This window comes from Denticeps clupeoides, chromosome 4 (assembly GCF_900700375.1).
Source record: "Denticeps clupeoides chromosome 4, fDenClu1.1, whole genome shotgun sequence".
NCBI classification, from domain to species: domain Eukaryota; kingdom Metazoa; phylum Chordata; class Actinopteri; order Clupeiformes; family Denticipitidae; genus Denticeps; species Denticeps clupeoides.
Window position 1 is genome coordinate 35,095,302 of NC_041710.1, and position 25,000 is coordinate 35,120,301.

At 44.4% G+C, this 25,000-nt stretch overlaps 1 protein-coding gene and 1 pseudogene across 1 annotated transcript in view; both read right to left on the reverse strand.

The window, feature by feature from the left end:
* The window catches only part of iglon5 (IgLON family member 5), a 96,843-nt gene that overhangs the window by 50,877 nt on the left and 20,966 nt on the right, over positions 1-25,000 (reverse strand). The window lies entirely within an intron of this gene.
* LOC114789407 (uncharacterized) lies at positions 4,784-4,968 on the reverse strand (annotated as a pseudogene).

Consider the following 25,000-nt stretch of genomic DNA (forward strand, 5'->3'; position numbering starts at 1 on the left):
GACTTGGATCAGGATCTGATAAACGGTTGATTAGGTGCAATCTTAGTAGCAGAAATATCTTTGAAGGACTTTTTATGCAAGCAGTGATGACTGCACATGTTTCCTTGTGTAATAGGGCTGAAATGTAGCAGAAATGGATTTTTAAGTTCATTTTCATGGTAAAAAGGGACTTTGCAATTCATCTGATTGCTCTTCATAACATTCTGGTCAATATGCAAATTGTCCGAATAAAAAGGGAAAACCTGGGCACTGCAGCCCACTACACGTGCTTCCGGTGGAGGCGGGAATTCGGAAACGTGCGGTCGGTTCGGCACATGCGTGTGCATATGCAGCGTTTAGGCTCGGCTCTTTTGTGAGAACATATGTGATGACCGCTTACCGTCAGAGAAAATAAGCCAGTCATGGTACAAATCAGCTGATTTAAAACGTGCTCCACTTCATTATGCAAGTGGGCTCCACTTTTTTTTGTATTCTAGGTCTCCCCAATGTTTCTTTATTATTATATATTTATGTTGATTTATTACGTTTTTATGTAACGGAAACGGAAAACATGGAATTACCGATTTTTACACACACCACTCTCATCCAACCCAACACACACACACATACTTACACACGTTGGGCTGCTTGGGTCCTTGGCGGGTTTTCCAGCAGAAGATGTAAATCTGCTGTTTTATATTTCCATGATAAACCTCTTATGAAAAGATGTTTTAATTTCCAACACACTGTGGAAGGAGATGGGCTTAACAAATGAAGAGATGATCCACAGTAATGATAAATAATGTAACTGTCAGCGTGATGAATGACCATCACTTCGTATCTGGCACTGCGCCTGTCCAACCAAGAAGTTGCAGTATAAGTAGGCCATCATCTGGAAATACCAGCACTGACAAATGTGACATTTCACATAAGCTTCATGGCAGGCGCCGGGGAAATAAACTTGCCTCTGTGTAATCGAAGATGAGCTGAGGGTTTGGTGACCTGCAGGTTTGGTTCTATAGCGATGGATCCAGCGGATGTCTTTACCCCCCCTCCGGTCTGAGGTGGTGGTACGTCCCCATTATCTCACCATCAAGAGTGACATATGCAAAGGACAGGATGGATGTTCATGAGGTGTGAGTGTGTGTGTTGGGCTGGCACAGCAAAAACTTGGTAACTTTATTTAAACACAACTGCCGGCCAATGTCTACCAGCAAAGTTAAAACACACACTGACACACACACACACACACACACACACTCACAGGCCTCTGTTTTAATCAGGCAGCGCCTGATCTTCTCTGCCCTGTCTGAGGTAATCAACATCAGGGGCCGTAAACTGCTGCCTAAACGAGCGATGCACTAATTGTCATGCAAAGCGGGCTCTTCTCCTTCCCCGACTCCTTTATTCTCTGTCTCGTTCTCAGCCTGTCGTCCCCCGTTCTGCGCGAGCTGCCCTCTCTCAGCCCTCCCCTCCGCCCTGACCGCGGGGTGAAGAAAACAGGAGGAGCAGATAGGCGTGTCTGTCTGTCAGTGCAGCACTGGTCTCCTTCAGGGGCCGGAGATGAAGGGAGGAATACGGAGAAAAGCCAGATGAGTGGAGAGCGGGGCTTGCATCACTCGTCACATTCAGACCTCCTTTATTACATCGCTCTTTCACAATAAATACACACAGAAATATATACATCATAAGCGCTCGCTCTTCACACTCATGAATATACAATGAAAAACTCACACTCATTATCACCATCAGTGCTTGTCATTTTGTACTAAGCACTCCATAAACTCACAAGACCTGCTGTGAAGATGCTCTGATCAGGTGATTAAGAGCCACCAACCGGTCCTTTTCAGAGCCGTCTTCATTTTTCATCCTTTAAACATGCCAGCTTGTTTACTGGCTGTCAGAATCATCCACCCAGTGACACGGTGCCATAGTGAGCAGAAACGCACATTCCTTCACACCACACTCAAGAGATGCTTTTATGGCCTTTTCCTTAAACCTGGATGCTTTTGTTTAGCTTGTTTTCGCTTTATGTTTGTGGTAAAGTGTCTTCTGTAAGTAATCTGGCTTCTAATAAAAAGCAAAAAAAAAAATCACTGATATGTCTGATGTTGCTGTCTTTCTGAATAGAGTTAATCATCAGTAACACGCGCACACACACATAAAGCCAGAGAGGAAGATGTCTTCTGGTCTCATGTCTGCAACGGTTTCAGTGTGTTTATAGGTTTTGCTGAATGCGGATTGGCCTGTGCTTATTTATTTACAGACAGCTTATTTGACATGACACCTATGACATAATTCCTGTCATAAATTGTCATGTCTGCTGGAAGTCGTTCAAAGGGAAAAACACATTTTTACTCTGCCACTGAAACCATTTCTCACGAACATGACACACGCCTGTCATCATCCCACATGTCAAATGAAGTTGATTTTCAAGATGACTGAGGTTCTCATTTTCCATTTTTTGCTCTGATGGGACCAGGAAACAGCCACAGGACTGTAGCAGACATGATCCCTAAACTTGTCACTGATTTACTTGATCTTCTTATCCTAGCATGATGGATGCTTGATAAAGTACCTACAGTAACATGCTAATCACCTCAACTTTTAAATCATACCAGGTGGCACCACACCTTTCATGGCTGCCCACTGCTCACACAGGGCGATGGTTAAATACAGAGGACACATTTCACTGTGTGCACCGTGTGCTGTGCTGCTGTGTATCACACTGACAATCTCTTTACTTTTTTTTTTTTTTAAATCATACCAGGTGGCACCCAGGTTCAAATCCCACCCACTACCATTACACAAGGATCTGACCTCTCCACTGTCCCAGCAACACTCTACACTGAATCGGAGCTCACTACACCAGAGGTTGGATGATAAAGGGGCTGAGGAACAAGCCCCCCAACAAGACACAGAAAGAGAGAGACTCAGAGTTCCTGGGTCTGCCTGACCCCGATGATGCTATGACTGGTTCCTCAGGGTTCCTATCAACTGGCCTGCTCTGACACTGCCTTCAGTGGATTTTGTCACAACGTTGTACAGACACAGCATCTGAAGACAATGTATGGAGAGCTGTGAACTGGAATAGCACAAACTATGGAGGTTTCAGCGCGAATGCAAAATGCTCACAATGGAACACCCACCTGTATTCATGCTTGAGACCACACTCAGTGGAAATAAAAAGAGTGGCTTAGCTGATCTGGTGGGGCGAGAAGATGGCCTGGGAGCTGAGGGGAGTTGACCCAACGTGCTGAAGGGCAAGGAGAGTCAACGTTTCTCAGGAAAGAGTGAACTCAATGACCGAGCGCCAGCTGGCTGGTAGTGACAAGTATTTATGAACGAACCCACCTGCTTCCACGTTCCTGTGACCGTCACCTGACCGGTCGCGTGATAGTTCTCTACAGTGCAGCTTGTGCTTCGTGCCATTACTCTCTTAAATAATTATTTGGAGACATTTCACCCAAATTTGAAATGCCCAACTACGTTGTCTTGTGTTTCCTGTTAATACCCGTCACCTGCGACCCGTTCTGTTTACTCAGGTTTTTAGATAACCCTGTACACACACACACACAAACACACACACATACACACTCCAACATTAGGATGGTGGCTAAGTCCAAAGCTGTAATTAACGCTGCATGGAGCCCTACTACTGTGCCACACCTCCATGTTACCTCCAGTGATCAGTTCCTGACCGTGGTGCTCTGTAGGAATAAGTAAAGAAACCAAAACACCCAGTCTGTGTGTGTGTGTGTGTGTGTGTGTGTGTGTGTGTGTGTGTGTGTCTATATATATATATATAGTGCTGATTTACACCTTTGCACTTCACAAATCTGAAATCATTTTTTCTCAGACACATGAACATAAACTCTGTCAGCAGATGCTCAGTGAGCCATCTGGAGGGGTGCCGTCCACACAGCTGCCCTGCCTCCTGTGGTACCCCAGAGAGCATCCTGGGAGAAGGAGAACAAGAGAGACAGATGGAGGACCCAGGGATAGGTGAGTGGAGTGGATTCAGCACCCCCTTCTTTTACAACACATGTGTTGTCATTTTGGAACACTGCAGCACAGCACACGATGGGCAGCCATGACAGGCGCCCGGGTAGCAGTGTGTGGGGATGGGGTGGCACCATGGCGGGTCAACAACCTTCTGATTACGGGACCATTTCCTTACCCGCTACGCTACCACTGCCCAAAGCAGTCGCACTGTGCCAACATGTCGAGGAGGATCTTCAGCGCCTCCTCCTTGGGCCCCCACCCATTTTGCCACTCCACCAGCCGCACTTGAGCAAGGCACGGCTCCAGCAGCTTCTGTTCATTGTAGCATGCGAGTTTGACTGTAGGGGGCGCTGCTGGTGGCTGGTGAAGCCCGCTGCAGTTGCCTGCAGTTGGCCGGTCAATCCATCAGGCCAACCAGGTATTGCGTAACACTTGGCACCATGGTCAAACCCGATCTCCATTTCCTTCTTATCCTTCTGCAGTGGAAAGAGGCAGCAAGTGTTCTGCAAAGTTAATTATACCTTATAAATCATCAGCTCATTCTTGTCCTGTCACACATGACAATGTATGAACTGGTGTTCACACATCATTTTTTAAAAGTCTGTGTGCTAAGAGGTTAAAATGTATTGAATTACCTATTTTGACAACATTTCCATGGATTGTTCTGCTGCTTACTCTTATGGTCTAAGTCATATGTAAAGATAAGGGTTCCGTTTAAGGTGCCATTTAGTGAAGTGATTGGGATTGTGGTACACAGCAGCACAGGACACGGTGCACACAGTGAAATTTGTCCTCTGGCAGATGGGGATTCGAACCACTAACCTTCTGATTACGAGGCTGCTTCCTTAACTGCTAGGCCACCACTGCCCCAAACGATGTTCTGCCAGTGGTTGCAGAATAATAATTCCCACATTTGCAATGGCTGAGCCTCGCCCTGGGTGAACCGCCTTCCTGAACACGGTATCTCCCCTGCCAGGTAAGTATTTAATGAGCACTGGGGCTATTCAGCAATGGTTTCCACAGTTTTTGCATACACATACACATATTGTCATACGCACACACACGTTTACACACGTGCACTCACACACACTGACAGACCCTCCTGCAGAGTTCTTGATTAGATTATTCAGGTACCCCAGTCAGCAATCTGTTAAGTGTTTCATATGCTCTGGTATTTGGGAATTGGGAACTCTTGGTGACTGTGCCATGCCTGCTGCACAGTCCTACCTGGGCCACGTGCAGACAGAGTGTGGCTGGGAGTGAGCAGGTGTGGCCGTCTCCACTGAGACTTAATTATTAAACATAACATCTTATTTATGTCATAATTTATACAGGCCGTGTTTTAAAAATCTCCCCTTATGGGTTGGTAATTTAAAGGTGCCTTCAGGAGGTAGCAAAAATGAAAACCCTCCACAAGCTGCCAGGTGATGCTGGGCACGTCACTCCATGTGCCAGTGGCCACCACCTCAGTGGATTCTGGCAAGCATGCCAAACAACAAGTGACAGCAGAGCCACCTTGATTTAATCAGCAATTATTCTTTCTGCTAGCCTCCAATGATTCCTCGCTCTCATCCTGCTCCTCTTCCAGAATTAGCTTTGATTTTGGCACTTGTCTTAGTCTTACTTACTAGTCTTTTAGTCTTCATTAGTACATTTACATTTATTAATCAGACTCATTTTACTCCAGTCAAGTTTCAGTCGACTACATGTCTGAGCATTTTAGTCTTATTTTAGTTCAAATTAGTCTAGTTTTAGTCAACAAAAATTGTATTTTAGCCCTGACTCTTTTTTTAAAGCCCAGTCTATATAGTACAAGTACCTAGTAGAACAGATAAAAACAACCATTTCATAATGGAATCTGAATAATTAAAACAATGTTATCTTATTATTATATTATTGATACCATTTAGACTCAAGACTACACTACATCAATTCCAGACAAGACGAGTGTCCAAAGAAAGTGTGAACAAAGATTGCTTCTTCAGTTTCTCCCAGCCATCTCCTCACCCACATATTCTAAATGAGTATGCATCTCTGAGCATCTTATTTAGAGGGTTTAGTTTTTAACCTTCTGCAGTGAACAATGAAAGTCATCAGAATTAAAATGAGAATTTCTAAAAACCAATTCTGTTCTTGACATTGGTGGTGTCAATATGATCATATCAGTCATTTCCAGGTGAAAAAAGTACTGAAAGAATGTAAATTAGTAAAAGTATCTTTACTCTAAATAAATTCAACTCAAGTAAAAGTACCCATCTAAAAATCTACTTGAGTAAAAGTAAAAAATTACTTGATTTAGAATTTACTTTGAGTAAAAAGATACTTTCAATTACTTTATGTAAAAATGACTAGTACAGTACTAGTTCAACTTATATGTGGTAAAATGTACAGAACACCCCATAAAACATTTTTGAGCACAGCTGGCCAAATTCTGCATTTTAATGTCCAAATCAAACATTACAATGAAAAAGAGAAAATAAAGCCAAAATCAAAGTATCCAATGTTCAACAATTCCTTATTAACAAACTGTACTTTTTGTTCTTTCTTGTTCAGTTTGAGCAAAGTAACGTATGGAATACACAGCATCCAGAGAGTATTCACAGCAATCACTTATATTCCAAAATGTATTAAAGTATTTTTTCCTCAGAATTCTACACACAGCACCCCATAATGACAATGTGAAAAAACTTTACTTGAAGTTTTGTCAAATGTATTAAAAATTAAAATACTGAGAGAGCACATGTACATAACTATTCACAGAGATCAGAATTGATCTCAGGTGCCTCCTGTTTCCCCTGATCATCCTTGAGATGTTTCTGCAGCTTCATTAGAGTCCATCTTTGGAACAAAACAGAGACCACACATCTGTAATTAAAGGAAAAAGATAAAACCACTTGTTTATCATTTTTTTAATGATTGCAAAAGTGTGCTTTAGGGTTCTGGTTTGATTACTACTTACAGGATAGTTAGATATTCCGAAGTTTTTAATTAGTTGGTTAGATCATATTATTTAGTTTGTGTCTTTACAGAAAGAGAGAAAGAGAGAGAGAGAGAGAGAGCTCCATTGAACTGCACTGAACTGGCAGATTGCAGGCATCTCACGTGGGTTACTAGTGATCCGGTCACCGTCCCCACACGTGAGGTCCCTGTTCAGGCCGTGTTGAGTGAACCAGATCATTAGCGCTGTTAAGTGCATTAGCACTTGTGACATGAACATCAGCGGGCCCTGATTCCACATGCAGAGGCCACCGGCAGAGAATCAGATGGTTTTCATTGTGTCGATCTAAAATCGACTCGTTTATGATAAATATGAGGGATTTTATTTGCGTTGGACGCTCCCCACACAACCTTTCATCCCTCAGCTTCCGTCCTGGATGCGAGCTCAGAGAGGAGCTCGTGGATCTGCTGTGTGAAGAGGCTGCGAAGCACTTGAACTCCAGGCGTCTTCCTGTTGCATAAAAGGAGCACAGCTGCACATAAACAAGCAGCGCGGCGCGTTCGTGAGCTCGGAGCGTACGTGGTTCACTCCTCCAGAAGACAAATAAAGCAGCTCAGAAATCCTACAAATATTTGACACTTTTCCCCTTTCTTTGGGACTTTGCTGAAGAGGAGTGCTAGTGCCATGTTGTTTCACCACATCCACTCGAGTGTTTCATTACCCCACAAACAGAGAGCACCCCCTCACCTCCAGCTCTCCTACATGCTGCCTCAGGGGGAAATACGGTGAGCCTATAAAGATGAACAGCCAGAAGAATTTAATTCACTAAAACCCACCAACTTGTATGGACCGTCTCTGTCACACCACATTTTCACAACTATTTATCTCTCTTTGACCTAACGGACCCGGAACCGGAAGGTGGCGAAACCACCAAGGTACCATCCCCACACCCTGCTCCCCGGCACCCACTGCTCGTTGTGTCACCGTCTGCTGTACTTTAAACAGACATGTGACGCAGGATTATATAAGGTGTCCACTTTTACACACAGACAACACATCTGCAGTTCCAGACACCCATGTGAAGGTGGGGAAGATGTGCTTCAAAATGGGCCCAGTGAAGAACATCTGCTTTCAAAGGAGCGTAGTGACAGATACACACACTAACACACACCTCCAGAGACGATCGTATCGCACCGGGACCCACCGGACAAGCCCGGCACGACCGCCTACCCCACCGATTGTGAGAAAGCTGTGGTGAGTCACGGGCGTGTTCTCTCGTCGCGGTGCAGAACTATATATAACATCATGATGATTGTGTAACCTGAAGTAAATCCAGCACCATGATTGGCCCCAACCCCTCAGTAACAGACAGATTCTCTGGCCTGGCACAGTCACCAGATGACCGAGGCTCGGCCTGCTGAGGCTCGGCCTGCTGAGGCTCGGCTCTCCCCGTGGACGACCCACAGGTTCACAGTCAATTAGACAAAACATGGAAAACAAATGGTTTCACACATAATTTGCACCAAAACATAATTTGCAAAAAACGGTCCTTTGAAACAGACCTATAATTGTGTGACGCTTTGAGAAAATCACACACAAAACAAATCCCATCTGAAGCCAGCTTACGTAAGCGGCCTCTGCTGGAGGAGGGTGCGGGTTTGTGTGGGTGGACGGCCTTGAGAGGGGCGCCGCCCCCACCCACGCCCCGCCACGCCACGCCACCATGATGCACAGTAACAGCACGGGAGCCGCAGGAAGTGACACATCAGCCTCCATCTGTCCACGCCGATAGCTCCTTCAGCGCGGCATTAAATACACAATCAGTGTGATTTTTTCACATGTGGGGACACTGAATAATCCCGGAGCTTTGAAGAGCATTTAAATGGGCTTCTGCAGGAACTCGCTGCTGTGTGTGATGTACAAAACGAGTGAAGTTGGGCCAGATGAGGCTTTTATGGATTCAGTTAACGGCCATTGAGTGACTAATCACTGCGTCTCGGCGTTTTAAAAAGAGAGGTCTGGAAATAAACTCCCCCCACACATCTTCTGCCTGTCTTCTCCCAGCTCCCCAAGATATGAGCTCTGAAAGGATCCTGTCCATCTCCCAGAGTCCCCATGCCACTATCTCTGCCTCCAATTAGTCGTCATAGGTGACAAGGAGGGGTGTGCTTTATTCTGATAGGCAGGGGTGGGCGCTACACAACCCACAGCACCTGCTTTGACAGTTCTAAGCTTATTGGAACGGTTCAGAGATCCAACCACATGCCAACCTTGCAGCAGATGCATCTTCGGCGACTGACTTTTGATGGAGCAGAAACTGTCCTGGCATGAACCCCAACGTGAGGCTTTTATTATAAAGTTGCTATATGCTGGAGCCGCCCCTATTCAAACCAGAGGTTCTAGCAAGGATCTTTCATGCAACAAACATCTCTGTCTTACTCTTAGGTAAGAGCACCATGCAAAAGGGTAATCTTCTGCTCATGATATCGATCAGACAAGGGAATAAAATTCAAACCAAGGAAATGTACAGAATTAGTCAGCGCATTATTATATTTTATTTATTTTATATAAGTATTCTTTGGCAGACATTGGCCCATCCTGAGCTGTCAAAAGCTTGAAGTATTTTTTATTTAATGACAGTTCATATTGCTAGGGGGAGAGTTTGGTGGACCACAGCGCCCTCTACAACAAGAGTCCATTCCTGTGGAATACTGTAGCATTAAATTCAGTCTTTATAATATTGGAAAAAGCAGTCAACATTTGCAAACAATGCCATAGCTTCTCCCAACAGGTCATGGCCACAAGGAAGCTAGAATCTATATGGCAATCTCAGGGTGCCAGACAGGAACATCCATCACAGCCAAGCTATTCACAGGGTCAAATCAGGGTCACCAGTACACACACACACACACACACACAGTGATATATGTGATATTGTAAATAACTGTAAATAAATGGGCACAGATTGAACTGAGAAACTGTCTGAGAAGAGTGTTTGACCGAAAAATGGCTTGTGTTCACAAATAGGTGAGTCCTCTTGTACACTATTATTATACGTGTTCTAGAACCTTCCCATGTGCATGTAGATCAGACATCTAAAGCTTCATTTTCTACTGTTAATGGCATCAATACATTATAAACTGCTCTTTATTTTATACAGTTCTTCACCAGTCTAGGTTTGTCCGGTCTTACCCACTCATTGACTGGCAAAGGACTGGAAAGAGCATCCTGTCCTCAAACCGGTTGACCATGACAATCCTTGGCACCTCAGGACTGTGACGGACTAGCCTATTTCCCCTTCTCATCAAGCTGCCCCTCTGAGCTGATTTATTACCACAATCTTGCTAATTGAAAGTCACCTCATCGCCGCGAATGAGTTTGATTAATCAGGAGGCTGGCATGATGCTCGCTTCTGTTTCTGTGGCGCCATTCAGGCCTTTCATTTTAATAATATAACATCAACTGGTTATAGTTAGTTATAGTGCTTCTGTGCGATTCACTGCCCCTCCTCTGATCGGTGGGATGAATGACAGTCCCACACAGGCCGCCTGGGGAGCCGTTGTACTAATCAGCCAATTAACAAATTAAGAGCTCATTTTGCCGTCTAATGGCTGAACACGGCCACTCGTTTGAGTAAATAAAGCCAAATTCTTTTTTCCCAGCTCTATTTCCCTCGCAGTTCTTCAGGAAAGGTCGATAACCGAGGGAAGAGGGTTGATGAATAAATAAGGAAAGCGTGCATAGATTTGCAGACAGGTAATAGCGGCGCTGAAGTCCAGAGACAGGCCGATATGGCGACTGGTTTATTTTAATGCATCGGCGGGGGAGATCTGATTTGAGGTGAGTGATTGCAGTAGAAAGGGGAGGCCTTACGCCTCGCTCTGTCAGTCTGCAGACTTTCAATTGAATTTAATCAAAACTCAGACAAATACAAACAGACGTGCGTTTTACCCTCAAACATCCATTCCTTTTCAGCCTCACATGCGGTAGTTATCATCGATCAGAATGGGCCTGGGGCGTGCATCGTGATGGAAACACACAGCGAGTGGCTCGATTTGTTGCACTTATAGGCTCCTGAATACATTAGTCTGTGCTTGTGGCTAGGGCAGCATATCAACACACATTTCAAACAGAGAAACAACACCAACAATCCTGAGCTATTATGGCTGCATAAAGCATGGTAGGGCTGGGATAACAGCATGGTTGCACCTGGGGAAAAAAATCTATTATTAATGTGTATTAATAAAAAAAGTGCCCTTGCTATTGTCTAAACCCTTCATCTAATTGTCTAAATTGCTGCGTTCAAGCGGTGCAATTATGAATGGATATGATAGTCATGGTGACAAATATGGCATGTACAGTTCCAAACCTACGGCCCTCCAGTGGCTAGCTCACTCACTTTCAACCATGCTTAATCCACATTCGGTCACTGGTGCCAGTACCCATCCTGGGACCTGGAATCGAACCCCCAACCCAGGAGGAATGAGGCCAGTGCACTAGTGGAGTGGAGAGTCAGTCATTGACCAATCAGGGGTTGGTAGTAGGGTTGGTAGTAGCCTAGTGGGTAAAACACTCGCCTATGCACGATTAATCTAATCGCAATCGTAATCGCGATGTCAGTCTGTGCGATTACATGAACACAAAAAGCTGCGATTTAAATGTGACGTGTTTGGTCACATGACTTGGTTCAATGGAGACCTCAGATTCGTGACTCGCATAGACATATAGGTACACGTACGTCAACGTCGCCGCCATATTGCGAGAGGCTCTGCTGTGGAGTGAAGCATATACATGTCTATGGAGAGAAGTGCATAAAAATGCCTCACTCTTGTGCTGCTTGGGGCTGTACAAACCGCTATACGCTCCAAACCAGATCCCGGGGCATTACATTTCATAGGTAAGGCTGGACAATTGTTTTGAATATATTTGGCCATTATAAAATCCCGTTTTATAAGTCTTAACCTTAGTTAAGCTAGGCTAAGCTAGCAAAGCTATGCATCCCTATTTTCAAGTCAGCCTCCAAACAACGTTTTGGTTAAACGTAAGAACTATAATACGGGATTTTATAATGGCCAAATATAATCAAAACAGTTGTTTAGTCTTACCAGGGTCTGTCATTCGACAGTAATGTAAAGAGTTTTTTGTGATTATTTAATTTAGTAGAATATTGTATTTTGAAAGCACTGGGCATTTCAAGTTGTTATAAGTAGTTTGTATGTTTCACTTTGAAATTAAACATTTCACTATTAGTAATTTGTATGCGACTTTTCATTGATGTACAAGCAAGTGCCCTTTATCATATCGCATATCGCAATATTGATCTCAATAATTGCAATATGTCTTTTTCCCCAAATCGTGCAGCCCTACTATGAACCAGAAGAGCCAGGTTCAAATCCCACTTACTACCATTGTGTCCCTGAGCAAGACACTTCACCCTGAGTGTCTCCAGGGGGGGACTGTCCCTGTAACTACTGATTGTAAGTCGCTCTGATAAATGCTGTAAATGTAAATGCAATCAGAATGTACTCATACTGAGTACTACACATACTCAACTCTTTTGGTAGATGAGGACATAACGGTGGTAACAAGGTTTTAAGGATAAAGGAGAGTCATTTCCTGCTCAATCCCAACACTGTGTTTGATGATTAATTCATACTGATAATGGAAAATATTGAACCAGGCCAATGGGACATGCTGGAGGGGCTGAGAGAAGTTCTTAACAAAATGCATAGTCAGGAATTCACAGGAATCTATACGGTTCAAATGCAGATACCATGGCTCATTGGAAGAACCCCAAATGTGTGTCCAATTTAATGGCTGATGAAAATCCCCCATTCCCTTAGTAGCGGACTAATCAGGAGCCATGATCAGTTCTCTGGGGCTGCAAATGGGCCTGAAAAGCTGGAAAGACCCACACATGTTAGACAGATATACAAGGAAACAGAATGTTCCAGAACCTGGACTTTTTCCTCACTTTTTCCTGTTCAGATTTAAGAGTGTAAATATAGCAGAATGAGGTTAAAACAGCTGAATATACCTTTTCCTCACACCTCCAACTCTCTCTCTCTCTCTTGCTCCCTCCCAACACCTTTTTTTACAATGTCAGCACATTTAGGCCCAGTTTGCAGAGCGCAGATCAATGTGAGATTCTAAAGCTAGAACAACCTCCTCTGTCTCTGGCATAGTGATGAGGTGATGGACCAAAAAGAGAAAACAAGAGGGAATGGGGAGGAGGAAAAGCGGGTGGAACCACATCACTGAACACACTAACTTTTTTATTTTTCATTGCTTGACACGATGACGAGAAGAGACTTATGTGTGATGATAACTATAATGAAATATATCATTTAATATTTGCTGACGAATAAAGTGTCCAGTGACATCACTTCCGCAATACACAATAGCTGCATTAATTAGATTTCATATAGATTATGGTTTGTCAAATGGTTGAGAGAAAATGATGCAGTAAAAAAGAAAGCTGAATGTGTGAGTGTAAAACATGGAACAAATCAGAGGGCCTTCCGTGTCTGGAATGGATGTCGAGTAGTCTTGAGTCTATAAGGTAGAAATAATATAAATATAAGATAACCTTGTTTTAATTACGAATAGTACCAGGTACTGGGTTATATTGACTGGGTTAAACAGTATTTCATTAGTAAAAAATAAGACACTAAAATGTCAGTTCTTGTTTGCTTAAACTAGACTAAAATAATCATGGATAATTCTTGCTAAAATATATAAGGGTATACTCTGAAGGGGGAAAGTGTCTATTCAGAGCCAAGCAGAGCCATTTACATCCTGGATAACCTATAAATGAAGAAACAGCTGCTTTTCCCGGTGAAACAGTGATGGTAAGAGAGGGCAAGGGGGATTCTGGGAAGTTAGGAAGCTCAGTCCCAACACTGCAGGTGCAGATAAAGTATGGATTCTCATGCACACACTCCCACAAACACAAAAACCTTTTTCCCACAAGGAATCAATATCAGATTAAATTATGCATGTTTTTAAAAGGCTGCTGCCAATGGATGTCCCATGACACTTAAATATTTATTGGGCTTAAGAAGTCGTTTCGGAGAAATATCTTCACACTGGAGAACATCTGGAAACGTGAGAAGCGCCCCTTTCTGAATAAAAAGGCGCGAGGAGGGGGTTTGTGGTGTGGTGGGGACACCGGGCGGCTGTTGTTGCCCTTGAGCAAGGTCATTAACCTGGCCCACTCAGGCAGGACTAAATGGCTAATGTGCACAGTATGAAAAATGTAAGTGGCGTAAATCGCATTAGATTAAGGAGCCCGTCGAGCGAATAAATGACAGAATAAAACAATACGTCTCGATGGGAGAGGGCGGCGGGGAACAGCGTGAAATGGGACGCCAGCGGTTCCCGTCCTGCATGGCGGCGGTGCCAGGGCCAGGTGCGCGAATCGTATTCTCATTAGCTCCTTCTCTGCTGAGGATTCGCCGCAAAATTAGCGATGCACAAACCCACATTAGATTTGGAAGGTTTTTTTTTCATTCATTTATTTGACCTTTTGGGGCCGAGGCTGAAAATCAAGGACAGGCAGACCTATCAGGGGCAGTGGTGGCCTAGCGGTTAAGGAAGCGGCCCCGTAATCAGAAGGTTGCCGGTTCGAATCCCGATCTGCCAAGGTGCCACTGAGGTGCCACTGAGCAAAGCACCGTCCCCACACACTGCTCCCCGGGCGCCTGTCATGGTGCCCACTGCTCACTTAGGGTGATGGGTTAAATGTGTGCACCATGTGCTGTGCTGCTGTGTATCACATGTGACAATCAATTCACTTTCACCTTTTCACTTCAATGACGGTCCATGAAAAAGAAAGAATTCAGCAGTAAATGACTGGATTAAAAATCTCCACAGCAGAAACTCCTGAAAGTTTCTTCATCCACTGAGCCAAATTAGCTGGAATTTACCTAGAAGCAGTGTAAATCTTGCGTCTTTTTGCTGTGGCCTCTTTGCCTCATTCTTCTCCATGTGACCGACATTGTTAGGGTGTCCGCTGCTGTGCTCGCCTCAAGGACCTCTCTCATCTTTAAGGCTCGGACTCCTATGCTAATGACAGCACGTGTATTCGCAGTCATTTCTGGAAATTCCATGACCTACTTGCTGGGGTCGGAGCAAAATGAACAGGACAAGCATCTGTGAAGATTATGATAATGGGATCAAGGGGGAAATTCAAGGGTGTGTTGAAATTCACCGGCACGCGCCTCATTTTAATATCCTTCCACGAGGCGGCGGGTATCAGAGGTGTGACTAAACTGCACAAATATGCTGAAGAGGACACCACCCTACATATAAACTCTCTACCAAAAAGAATCTGTCATTACAGCAATCATTGTCCCCATTCTGAACGGCACAATGTAAAATGGTGGACTAGTAGAGTTCCTTACTGATCATTTGTTTAATTATCAGTAAGTTATCTTAGCCGAGGTAAGATATTTATATTCATTCTACAAAGTAAGCTCTAATGCTAATTCATGGTATTCAAAATGAAAATGCATGCAAATTGAAACACTAATACTAATAGCAGCATTTAGCCTTTAAAATTGATCTTCAGCTCTGACTACCAGTAAGAAACCGAGCGCGGTCATAATTCTCGTGCGAGATGAAAATTGATAACTCCATTTTGTCTGTGAGCAAGAGACTGTTCGGGACTCTTGTCTGCACAGAGCAGAGCAGGGGAGCAGATGGCATGGACTTAAACACAGACCAAGATGCCGTGCGGCGGGTTAAAATGCCAATTCATGTAAATGAGGGCGCGCCGGGTGGCTGTTGACTCGTGCATTTTATGCGGCGTGTTTACCGATAACAAATTGGAATGGAAAGTTAATAGCCACGCCGACTCGCACGTGCATTCGTTAGAAATGCAGACGCCTTCCCTTTCTGTCAGAGGAAAAGTAATGCGGTGGAGCTGCAGTATGTGCTTATCATCATTCCCGCTGTGTGTGTGTGTGTGTGTGTGTGTGTGTGTGTGTGTGTGTGTGTGTGTTGGTGCGCTGTGCTTGTCTCAGGAAAGAGAGTGTGACCAAACAAAATAAATGCATTCATTAGGAAACATTCGCACTGGCCCTTGATCCTCTGGAAATATTGGCTGAGTCTGCTTTTTCAGAGAATGAAGACAGACGCTACACACACACACACACACACACACACGTCCATGAGAACAGAATATTGCACTTTTTCTTTCCACACATAAGCTGAATTTGATTTTGCGTTTCTTCCTCTGTCAGCATGATATTTGTGAATAGTAGATATGAATCAGTCCTGCATTGTGCGATAATCGTGAAGGCCATAAAGATGATGTTGGTACAGTAATTACAGTGCTCCTCCCTGCACAGGCTGAGCTGGAGACGAGGTGCTGTGAAGGGGGAAAGGCCGAGGCCAAGTCTGTCCCGTCAGGTGAGGTGTGTCATGGCAACACCAGACAAACCGGTCATGTCCATCAGCTCCTTTATCAGCTGACCTGTCTTTCTAGCTTTTCTTTAAAGCGGCGCTCGCTGTAGCGGGGTGAGGAGTGATAACGCTGATAGCATCTTCCCAGTTCCGTCCCCAGAGACCCCCCTTTGACTTCTGGCACTTTGCATTTATTTGCAGAACTCAGATAACTTATCTGCTAATAGACGTAATGCCTGGATAAAGGCTTTTTTACTGAAAACATGATTATCTTTTAGAAATGAATGTGTGTGCGTGGACCCGCAGGCTGCTCTTTTGTCAGGGACTCAAGGATCCTCTAGGCCAGGAGATGTCTCACGTTGGGAAAATCACCAGCCACCCACTTTGTGACAAACACTTTGTACCTAATTCCATCAGGAGACATAATCTTGTAGTGTTAAAAATCGGGGAAACGTCCAGCAACAACTTGCAACTTAAACCTGAGTAATTCCAGAGCAGCAAGACGGTCCCTAACAATACATCTACAATACATCTAAATGTTGTTGTCATAATTCTGCACATTGAGCAAACCAGGTGACCTCTCATTCCTCTTATTTTACCTCCAGTGACATCTCCTGACCATCCTGAAGGTTTTATGATGGTACTGAGAACAATGGTGCCCTTCCTCCAGGATGTTCTTCCAACTCATTCTCTTCCACGTTCGTAATCAACTACCAGGATCTGTGCCAGCTTAGTGCTGTGCCGTTGTCCCAGCCCTCCTCTGACGGGCCTGAATGTCAGCCTCTCCTTGGGCCGATCAATCGAAGCGATCAGATATCGGACACCTGAGGGACAACTCAGATTGCCTGACACCCGCAAGGCTGGCCAAGGTCCGGGGAGCTGTCAGGATTAGCTCTGGCCTCCAGAGGTGTGCCAGACTGCCCTGATTGTCACCGTTTGGTTGCTCAGCAAGTTGCCCGCTTGCCAATTGCACCACCAAACATTTATGCAACAAGGAACATGTGTGAGAAGACACATGAGACATGAGAAAACATTACTCATGTTTACTAGAGCAGGCTTCCACAATCATAATCGAGCGTGTGTGTGTGTGTGTGTGTGTGTGTGTGCGTGTCAACAAGCGGTCCATCTCAGGGAAATGAAATGTCACGGCTTTGGAAAGGGAGACTAATGACGTAAAAATGTGATTCTCGCAAAATTTGAGACGTGGACCTCTTGTGTGTGAGAAGAAAGGATATTAGCATCTAATACTGTGACAGATGTGCTGGAGGCACCACTCACTTCCAACCTCAAGGACAAAACTGGCCAGACGCCCCAGTGTCAGCAGAAAACTTCCTTTGTGATTTGAGAATAAATGGGTTCAGATTACATTAAATGAAGGTCCCATTCCTCATGAAAAAGGCTTTAAAGCCACCACATGCCACATACACAGACACAACACTGTCTATGACAAGTAATTCCCCTGCAGGAATAGCGCCCCCGCTGGCTGACTGCAGTCCATTTTACAGCTCCATCCCACTCAAATGTTCTCATCTCCTCTAAACTGTCCACATTTACATTTACCACACCATTCACACCATTTCATAAATCATCAACCAGATGCCATTAAAAAATCCAAGCAACAATTTGAATTTGTTCACTTACTAGTGCAGTTTGTAGTAAAACTTTCATATAAAAAATACACAAGTTACAATGGTTATCAAGGTGATCAGTGTGTTCATATTAGGTTTGGACACCCCTACTCTCTAGTGGTTATGGAGACTAAGATGGAGCCATTATAAGAATCCAATGCAAGGGAATCCGGGGAGCAGTGGCACCTCAGTGGCACCTTGGCGGATCGGGATTTGAACCGGCAACCTTCTGATTACAGGGCCGCTTCCTTCACCGCTAGGCCACCACGGCCCCAACCACTGATGTATGTTTGATGAATCTGTATTTTCCTCTTTTTACCTTCTTGGCTGCTTTGTTCACTATTGTCACCATCAAAAGCCTTTGTCTAACTTAAAGTGGTGGAGAGAAGCCAAGATGCTGGCATCACAGCATCGAATGTTCCAACTTTTCACCTTGTTTGCTATTGTTTTGTTTATTACATAACCTTACATGTGTTATGCGTCACATTGAAATGCTCTCACCACCCCACATCTTTAAAACCAGGGAAAGCGTCCATCACTGTGGAGCACCTCTGTTGTGGACAACGAACACAGACCACGTGGCGTCAGGACTCCGCCCCTGATCCGCCCGGCCCTGGCGGTGAATTCCAGTCTCGTCAGCTCCATTTATCTCCCAGAACTTTCTCTTTCTCTTCACACACAGAAATCCAGGAGGAGCCTGGGCCCTGAACAGGTGACAGGAGAACGGGATAGAGCCCGATTCCCCTTCAAACCCCTGGAAGATACGCCTCTCACCCCATTTAATCCTGTTCAAACCTTTAAAGACAGAAAGATGTTTTAAATGCAGAGATACTAGTAAGCATAGGTTCTTTCTGAAGGTTTTACATTGATGATCAGATCAAGTTCATCATTGTAACTGTACTGGTTCTGGTATAATGTTCGTATTGGAATAAATCTAGAACATAGTAAAGTTTTGTATTAAGATTTTTATTAAGGTTTGTTAGCCAGAAACTAGCCAATCTACTCTGTTTTTGGCGGGAAAACAATCTAGCAAACGGGTTCAGGTGAAAATATGTGAAATGGAACAGAAGACAGCAGCACATTTAGAGAGATTTGAGTTAAGGAGTCTCTTGGAGACTTGATCAGGTGATTAGTTTGAGTCATGCTTGGCTCATGCACTTTTGGCCCCCTGAGGTCCAGACCATAGACCAAGGCTGTGAAGGACTGCTGAACACCATGTGGTCCTCCAACTGTGTTAAGAAGCCCTGTGAATAATGAACAAAGATCAAGTAGTGTTGACTGGCCAACATGGCAGTCAGTGAAACCTTTTAGAACCATTGCTGCTCTCTGTCACTTTTGAAAGGACACAGAGCACAGGTCTCAAGGGTCTCCTGGCCAAGCTGTCAGCTGCAAATTGTGCCCCCGTGCTTGAATGTTGGCCAAATCAGGGTGAGGGTTCAGGCAAAGGGAGATTATTTAAATGAGGCGTTCGTTCCAGTTCCCACCTCTAAATCTCTCTTGCAAGCACTCTCTAGTCAGCCTAATGACAGAGGGTAATGTCACTGACTGAGACATTCAATATGACTGTCAACAGTCTCTCTGAATCACGTCGTCCCTCTTTTAACATTGTCCAGTCCACCCATTTTCTTTCTTTCTCTGCTCTTTTCTTATTGTCCATTCTCATTTACCGCCTGTGCTCAATCAATACAGACCAGCAATAATGTATGAGTCAAGCCTGCTTCTCCATCTCTCCTCCACTGTCACTCATCCTTGTTTTTTCCCCTCATTCTAACGTCTCAGCTCTCACTGGTCTTTTTATGGACACTCTCCTTCACATTCTTTACCCATTTCTCTCTAATCAACTACACATTTTCTTGCCATTTCCGGCATTATTACTTTTGCCACTCAACCTTTTTTTTGTCCTAGAATCTTATAAATCATGCTTAGGCCTGTCTTAAATTACGCTTGATACTTTTATATAAAAAAAATATGTACACAGTGTTATTTATGGTAGATCTAGGCGATTCCATGACCTCTTTCTGTTGATGCCTCCACTGCATACGTGAGTTGAAAGAGAGAGAAGGCTAGAAAAGAGTAGAATGGTCATAAACAGAGCCAAATGCAGCAAAATAGATGTTGAACATGTCTTTCACTGCCTCTAAAATGTGAATATAAGTGCATGTGTGTCCCAAAAATTGTGGCACACATTCACTGTGGCATTGTTTTGTTGAGCTTCTCAATGTAAAAACATTTATTTACGTTCAGAGTTCACCAAGATCTTTTATAGATCATTGGACAGTCAGACTGCAACGCAAGTTCTTCTCCGGCTAATCCCAAAGATTCTCAACGGGGTTCTGATCTCTGTGGTGGACAATCCATGTGGGAAAATGCTCCCTGGACCACTCTTTCACAATTTGAGCCTGATGACATTGTAAACTTGGATTATGCCACGCCTTCAGGGTAGAAGAAATTCACTTACGAAATAACCTGGTCATTCAGTAGATTTGGGTAGTCAACTGACCTCCTTCTTTGGGGACAGAATGTTGCTGAACCTCGACCTGACCAACTACAGCAACCCCAGATCATAGGAAATGGGCATGATGGTTGCATCACTTCATGCACGTCTCTTCTTACCCTGAGGCACCATCCCTCTGGACCAGGGCAAATCTGGACTCAGACCAAACCTTGGATCCAGAGTCCAGTTTTTATTGCCATTATTATTAGGGACAGTGGTGGCCTAGCAGTTAAGGAAGCAGCCCCCATAATCAGAACTGAATCACCAAGGTGCCACTGAGGTGCCACTAAGCAAAGCACCATCTCCCCACACACCTTCACTTCAAATTCAAATTCTATTTGTCACATACATAGTCATACATGGTATGATATGCAGTGAAATGCTTTTTGCGACAGCTACAGACCACAGTATTGCAAATAATGCAAGTATACAATGAAGACCAATATGCAAATTTTACGAATATTTACATTTACAGCATTTATCAGACGCCCTTTTCTTGGAAAAAAGTAAAAAGAGCTGAGAAAAAAAAGCGAAAAGATTGCGTGCACAGTGATTTGTGCAGAGTCCAGAGTGATTGGAGGTGAAAGTGCTGGAGTGTATTGGAGTTCTATGTACTGTTGTTGAGAGCTTGGACAGCCTGCGGGAAGAAGCTCCTCCTCATTCTCTCTGTATTGGACTTCAGGGAGAGAAAGCGCTTCCCTGATCGCAACAGAGAGAAGAGTCCATTGTTGGGGTGGGTGAGGTCCTTCACTATCTTCCTGGCCCTGGTACAGCACCGTTTGCTGTAGATAGATTGAAGGTCAGGGAGCTTGGTACGAATGATGCGTTCGGCTCTAGGGCTCGCCTGTCCTGCATGGTGCTGTTCCCCATCAGGATGCTCTCTAAGGTGCAGTAGTAGAAGTTCATGAGCACTTTGGAGTGCAGTCTGAAGTCTCTCAGGCATTTTTGTCTTGCTGACGTTCAGGTGGAGATTGTTCCTCTGGCACCAGTTCACCAGATTTCTAACCTCCTCCAGGTAGGCCATCTCTTGTCAGAGATCAGGTCCACCACGACAGTGTTGTCAGCAAAGTTGATGATGGTGGTGGAGTTAGTAGTGAGTACAGCAGGGGGCTCAAAACACAGCCCTGGGGGGCTCCAGTGCTGAGGGTGATGGAGGCTGAGACATGTCCACCCATCCTTACTGCCTGTGGTCTCCCGGTTAGGAAGTTGGAGATCCACTGACAGAGAGATGAGCTGATTTCATTAGAGACGGAAATGCCAGTCACTGCTCACTGTTAAACATTGCCACAAGATCAGAGGATAACTTTTTATGATTTTATTTGACCAAAGGTTTTAGAGAGCGCTAAGCAGGATTAAGATTTCTACATTTCTACCACAAAGATGATGGCTCACCACTACCCTTCCAGTTTTTAATAATTTGTTGGACAGTTCTTAGTCTCAATTCCGCAGTCTCCTTAGATGTTGTGCAGGACAATAATTTGAATGTTCTGAAACAGATTAGCATGTCTTCTGACATGGTTGTTTAAGACATGGCTGCAGCTAGGGCTTGATATTCTTGCCAACTGAAACATAACCATCCATGCAGTAATTATCCAATGGGACACTCTTACCTTTTTGATTAAATTCAGGATATTGTTTTTTTTGGACAGTCAGTGTAGGTTCATAAGATGTCCTGAATTGCTCTGATTGTTCAAATACGTCAACAATGTGGAGGGCGTGGCTTTACTTTAGTTTACTTGTTCCACCAAGGTACCACTGAGGTGCCACTGAGCAAATCACCGTCCCAACACACTGTTCCCCGGGCGCCTGTCCCGGCTGCCCACTGCTGTGATGGGTTAAAAGCAGAGGACACATTTTGTTGTGTGCACCTTGTGCTGTGTATCATTTCACTTTCCCTTTCATCTTGTCTCCACTCCTGTTCTTAATTCTCATGGACATCATCTCAAGATGGGAACCTAGAGGTGACATCCCTACTATTTATGGATGTTGTTGTCCTCATGTCCCCAAATGATTATGATATACTCGATCCATACCTATAATGATACTCGAACCATCTGCAACCGAGTTTGAAGCAGCAGCTTAATCAGCACCTCAAAATAAGATGCCAGGAATGGTGGACAGCTCTCTCCAGGTCAGGAGTGAGACACTACCTCAAGTGGAGGAGTTCAAGTATCTCGGGAACTTGAGAGATTCATTAGAGGATGGGATCAGCATCAGCTGCTTTGCGAGCTTTGCATTGGTCTGTCGTGGTGAAGAGAGAGCTAAGATTTACCAGTCAATCTACACCCTTATTCTCACATATGAGCACGAACTTCTGGATAATGACCAAAAGAGCAAGATCACTAATAGAAGAGTTGAGTTGAGCTGCGGCTCCTTGGCACTGAGAGGAACCAGCTGAGGTGCTTTGGACATGTTATAAGGGGGTCCCCTGAGAGGTTGCCATTTTCAGGCACATCCCACTGGAGATGCCCTAGGACCCATGGGAGAAATTCTATGGCCTGAAGTAAGGTGTAAGTTGATGTAAGGGATGTCTGGTCTGACCAGTTCATTTGGAGAAGGAGGTGGAGACTGACTGACTGAAAAACACAATCCTCTGTAAACAGCATCATTTGGAGCCACATCTGTCAGACAAACTGGATTATTTTGATTTAGTGGCTGATAAGTATGGTGGCATACAGTTGTCCTTATGCCAATTTTATTGTAACAAGAATGTTTTTCCTGAAAGCAAACATCTACAGACGTCATTAATAATGGATTGCATTTCCAGATGTCACATGGAGTTATAAATTGTCATTGCAGGTGCTATCATTTAAAGTGACTGCGAGATAAGGTATTATCAGTGGGCTCATACATTATGGATGAATGCTGTGGGTAAAACGTTCTCCACTGAGGAACATGATGGAATGTCGGCAACTGCTTTCTGTTTTACATTTGGAAATTCTGGCCCACAATAGAAGATCACTTCATCATTCCCACTCTGGAAAAATCTCCACTTTGCCTCTTTTATCATCTTTTATGTCTCTGCCCACCTTCCTTCACTCTGTGTTTCTCTCTCCACCCACCATTCATACACTGTCCTCCTCCTCTTCTATCCCACTCTCTCTCTCTCTCTCTCTCTCTCTCTCGCTCTGTCTCTCTCTGGTTCATTTTATCCGTGTCTCACTCCCACTCACCATTACCCAACAATAAATTCTCACTCCCGCTTTCCCTCAGTGGAAGCAGGCATGCAGATGTGAGATCTGAGATCTTCACTCTCCTGCTCTTCATCTGCATTTTCAAGCTTTCGTCTTGTCTTTCAAATTCCTGAGAACATCTGGACAATGCTGTCTTCAAATTTCACTTCAGAGTTACTCTATATAATTTGTTGGTCAAAGGTTCAAGGTCACTCTGACTACAAATTCTGGTGGACATGATTCAAACAATATCACTTTCAAACTGAACTGGTCTGAGGTGAACAGACGGGAGGCAGAACCAAGTGAAGCCATAACTAAAATGTTCTAATTGAAATTATCTTGATGGGCCAGGTACTACTGAAACAGTGGTGTCATGATCCGGTCCGGCAGGGGTTACTACGATGTATTAAACCCCGTCTCGTGACGAAGGCTGTATTCTCGGCAGCCTACGAAAGCTACCGTGGGGTCGAGAGGATCTGTTACGCTGTCCATGTCCCCCCTGGCGATTCCGGAGGCGGGGAGTACCGGCGAATTCGTGCAGGCCAGAGCTCGACGGCCTTCGAAAGCTACCGTGGGGTCAAGGTGGTGCTCCCACAGGATGCCGGTCCCTTTGGCCCGGGCCTGAAGCCGCCAGTGCAGGACAGCCGCTTTATGGACTTCCTCCCCCCTTACATTGGGTCCGGAGTTTCATGTTCGTCCTGTGTAATGTTCCCTGATCATGTTCACCTGTTGTATAATTGTATGAACGTATAAAGCTGCCCTCTTGTGTCTGTTCGTCGTCGGGTCATTGTCTGGTGATGTTCCCCTGTCATGTGTGCTATGTATTAAACCCCTGTCATGCGACGTTGTGAGAATGCGTCCTGCTTCCTCGCCATGTCCAGCCATCGTGACAAGTAGAAATGAACTGTGTCCAGAATACAGACTCTACAATTTACTGTGGCTCTCAGGCAAAATACATCATGGGGATGCAATTATCAACTCATTTGCAAGTCTACAAAACCATGAACGGCAATCGATAACTCAACTTCTGCCATCCCTGAAGGTCATCAAAACACTCAAACAAGGTTTCAAGAAATCAAATCTTTCTTTCTTTCTATTCCGAGATGCCATGAAAAGAAGACATGCTTATCTTTGTCTGATTGGTCAAATGATCAGCAGGTGCTATCTGCATCACCAGCCTCCTATAAACGGAAATTAGGTGTAGCGTGGATGGAAGGCGCTATTATCTTTTTTTTTCTTTTCTCCCTCACTTCTTTTACTCTGTCTTCTGTATAGAGAAAAGTTCTCTCCTGTTTATGCCCTGTTTACAGCTCCCCAAAGAAAGGAAGCTCCACAAAACATCAACTGTGTACAACGTTCAAGATTTCATGTCCTA